Source organism: Schistocerca nitens, chromosome 2 (assembly GCF_023898315.1).
Source record: "Schistocerca nitens isolate TAMUIC-IGC-003100 chromosome 2, iqSchNite1.1, whole genome shotgun sequence".
Taxonomy (NCBI): domain Eukaryota; kingdom Metazoa; phylum Arthropoda; class Insecta; order Orthoptera; family Acrididae; genus Schistocerca; species Schistocerca nitens.
Window position 1 is genome coordinate 1,104,363,878 of NC_064615.1, and position 4,217 is coordinate 1,104,368,094.

At 48.5% G+C, this 4,217-nt stretch overlaps 1 pseudogene; it reads left to right on the forward strand.

Annotated features, from left to right (window-relative positions):
- Positions 1-760: 760 nt before the first annotated feature.
- On the forward strand, positions 761-3,737 carry LOC126235574 (dual 3',5'-cyclic-AMP and -GMP phosphodiesterase 11-like; annotated as a pseudogene).
- Positions 3,738-4,217: the final 480 nt, after the last annotated feature.

The following is a 4,217-nucleotide window of genomic DNA, read 5'->3' on the forward strand; positions in this document are numbered from 1 at the left end:
CAAGCTGCTTCTAACGCGATTCGTATGTAGATGCCATTTTGACGCTGTACTATAGCTCTGCCATCTGTTAGAACTGTTCGCAACTTCACCGGCGAACAGAATAAAGATCAAATATGAAGCACCAACAAGGAAGTTTGTCTATGTAGATTAATGGCGTTTAAGAAAAAAATGTGGGGTATTGCTTATTGAACAACACTCATAGATTAAGTAGACGGCTGCAGCCCAGGTGTGAAGCCCAGGTATGACACGGGTGACGCCTGCTTTCGAGACAGTGATCGTCGAAACGGTGTGTGACAGAGCTCGGTAGCATCGACGTTACTGGATTCTGCACGCTGCACTAGCCACTACGGAAGCCACTTACGATCATCGATTCACTGTGGTGGTCCTCCGCTGGACACTCGTCCGACCTCTGTGTTGGTGGTACCAGTCCTGTGTGAGGGAACGGTCGCGGTGTCCGGCGGAGTGCAGTGGCTGACTACTGGAGGGCGCTGCGGTGGAGTGGGAGGGTCAGCGAGTGAGCGTGGTGGTCACGACGCTGGTCGATGTCTCGCGGGCTGCCGCAGGGGCGCTGAGCGCGGGCTCGGCGGCTCGGTGTTGCGCTCCCGGGCAGCACGATGGCGGGCGACGGGGCGCGGGTGGCGGCGCCCACAACGTTGCAGCAGCGTCCCCACCAGCACCAGCACCGACGTGCGGCTGCTCGCTCGTTGCGCATGCGCACTCGCCGTAGGGGGACGGTCATGGTAGTGGCCGCGGCGGGCACATGGGGCAGAAGCACAGCATGTGCCCCATCAACGGATGCAACAGACATTCCTACAAAAGCTTCTACCAGCGCACGGCGGCCGAGGAGGCGAGGATGGCGGCGGAGACGGCGCCCACGTAGCCAAGCAGCAGCAGTACTACGACCCCGATTGCGCCCGCACGGAGGCCTGGCCCGACGAGCACCCGGACTTCCTGCGGAAGGCGACGTGGCAGGTGGTGGATGCGTGGCTCGTGGCGCACACGACTCCCAGGCCGACCGAGCAGCGCCGAGACGCAGAGGTCGCCGTCGCACGGGGCGCCGGCTCGGGCACCACCACGCCCCTGCGCGAGATCTCGGCGCACGAGTTGGAGCGCGGCGGCCTGCTCAAGCCCACCGTCAACACCATCGTCGGCACGCCCACCTTCCCGTCTGAGGAGGGCAGCGGCACCACCACCGTTCGCGCCACGAGCTCAGGCACCTCGACGAGAAGGAGCTCATCCTCGAACTCGTGAAGAACATCTGCAACGAGCTGGACGTGCGGTCGCTGCGCCTCAAGATCCTGCAGAACGTGAGCATGCTACCGCACGCGGACCGCGGCTCGCTGTTCCTGGTGTAGGGCTGCGCCAGCATGCGCCACTCGCCTCCAAGCTGTTCGACGAGTGTTCGCCCTCCACGCTGCAGAAGATGGACGAGATCCACACCCCCTGGGACACCGGCATCGTGGGCTTCGTCACCGAGAGCGGCGAGCTCGTCAACATCCCCGACGCCTACGATCTTTTCACCACAACATTGAAGTACTGACGGGCTACAAGACCAGGACATCGATCTGCATGCCGATTAAGGACTTCACTGGCGATGTTACAGGAGTAGCACAGGTTATAAACAAGCAAACAATTACCCGTTTTACAGCCAGTAATGAAAAAGCTTTTGCAAGTTACCTCCATTCTGCGGAATTGGCCTGAGGAATGCTCAGCTTTATGACAAAAGTCAGTTGGAAGTCAAGAGAAACTAGGTATTATTACACCTGGTACGAATGATCTTCGAAGAGCAGAGCACCATTGAACATATGGCGTTTCGTAACGTCACCCACACGTAGTCCCTCATACAGTGTCAAAGGGTTCAGGAGTTGCTCGTTCACAGAGTATTTGATTGTGAAGCAAATTAAATGGAGAAGAGAGTAATTGAAAAAAAGTCCATTTGAAAGCAAATTTCCTATCAACATTGGCATTACGTGTTATGTTTCCACTGCAGGTGAGACTGTTAATATTGCAAATGCTTATGAGGATGACAGATTTGACCCTTCTGTTCATGAAGGCACAAATTTCAAACATAAAAGAATTCACTGTATGGGAATTAAAAATTCTTTGGGTCAAATTATTGGCGTTATATAGCTCATTAATAAATTCAGTGACCTCTCATTTACCAAAAACGATGAAAATTTTGTGGGAGCATTTGCAATTTTTTCTCGAATGGGTATACGTAATACCTACATGTATTGAAAGGGTCCTGTAGACCCCTTTCGTTATCATTTTAATTGCTTTCCAGTGATACAGAACTCCGCAAACCACGTGGGTCTGTTGTGAAACGTATAGCGTTTCACAAGCAATTGTACTTAGTTACAACGCAACAGCAGTCTATAGATGCATTACATCAATGTTTTAAGGAATAAATAATTTTGCCTCCAATTTTATCCAGTGTACCGATGTTACGTCTCCGTTACCTACGCCATTTACCTTGTAGTTTTCCTTGTTAGCCTATCCACAGCGTTTCCATGCGTACAGGTCCAATAATTAGTGTCCTTTTTGATTTAAAACAAGTGCTTTCGAATAGATCTTGTTTACAGGAATGTTGCTGCAAACTGCACTTATGCACAATGTCAACGCAGTCTTTACTTTGTTCAATATTTGACTCACGTGAACAATGCCTGGATCATTTTAATAATTACATCCCATTCTTTATCAGTGACTTTACAATGAATGTTCTTTTGTGAGTTTTTATTATGAATAAATTAAGTAATTTTCCGACTCAGCGCATCCTCCTATTTGTCGTATGGCTAGAGTTGGTGGCGACTCAATCTTTTACGTTGATTTTCAATGTCAGATAGCATTTTCTTAGTCAAAGTGCGCGTGGCTCTTTTAGCCATCAAGAAGAACTATCGCAATGACACGTACTACAACTGGAGGCATGCATTCAATGTGGCACAGATAATGTTTTTCATTATCACATTTACACAGTGGAAGAAAATATTTGGGGAAATAGAACGTCTCTCTTTGATAATCGCATGCCTTTGCCATGATCTTGATCACCAAAGGACTAATAACACATTTCAGATAAAAGCGTCATCACCTCTTATCCAGCTCTGTTCTACAGCGACGATGTAGCATCACCATTTTGACAAGTGCATCATGATACTCAACAACCCAGGTAACCAAATACTTGACAATGTCTACCGGATTTTAAACTTATAGAGGATGCTATACTGTCTTCAGATCTGGCAGTGAATTTTAGGAAGCCAGGCACTTTTTTCAGTTTGGTTCAGTCCGGAACCTATAACTGGATGCGTGACGATCACCGAGAACTACTGAGAGGAATGACGACGACCGTCTGTGATTTTGCAGCCATCAAAGAGCCATGGGAGGTAGAGAAGAGGGTGGCAGAACTGGTATCAAGTGAATTCCTTGAACAGAGTGATATGGAACGTCAGGAACTGAATATCACACATATTGCTCTAATGAGCCTAGGAAAGGAAGACCAGTTGCCACTAATGCAAGTTGGATTTATAGATTCCATATGCCTTCCAATATATCAGGCTTTTGCAGCCCTGTCAGATAAACTGGAACCTTTGGTGGAAGGTTTACCACAGAACAGAGTAAACTAGCTGCGACTTGCTGGTGTGTCACAGGATGAAGGCCACAATGTTGCAAGAAGAACTATAGCCGACACAGGTCACACCTTTTTTTATTGCCAGGGCCATGGAGAGCCTTTAAGGAAGACGTAAATGCATCAGTGGAAGCGTGCTGGGCGCATAACCTAGAGGTCCGTGGATCTAAACCATGCTCTGTTATCATTGTGTTACAGGGCATTAAGTGGAAGGGCTGGGAGTGAGAAGGTAGGCGTAATACAACAGTTCTAAGCATAATTTTTTAAACACAAACTTTTAAAGAAACACGAAATAATTGATTTAAAACAATATGCCAAAAGAAGTTTACAATGAAACGACTGCTGTCTTTGCCAGAGCAGAGACGTTCCACTAAGGTGTCCACCATATAGGTTATTCCCGCCTCCTACGAAAGAACTACGGGAAACTATTCGGGAAATGATGCAGGACGGAGTGATTAGACCATGTAAATCACCATACTCTCAATCTAGAATTACGCGTGGTCTAGGGGTAGCGTCTTTAATTCATAATCAAAAACGTCTTCGGTCCCGGGTTCGATCCCCGCCACTGCCTAAATTTTGATAAATAATCAGCATTGGC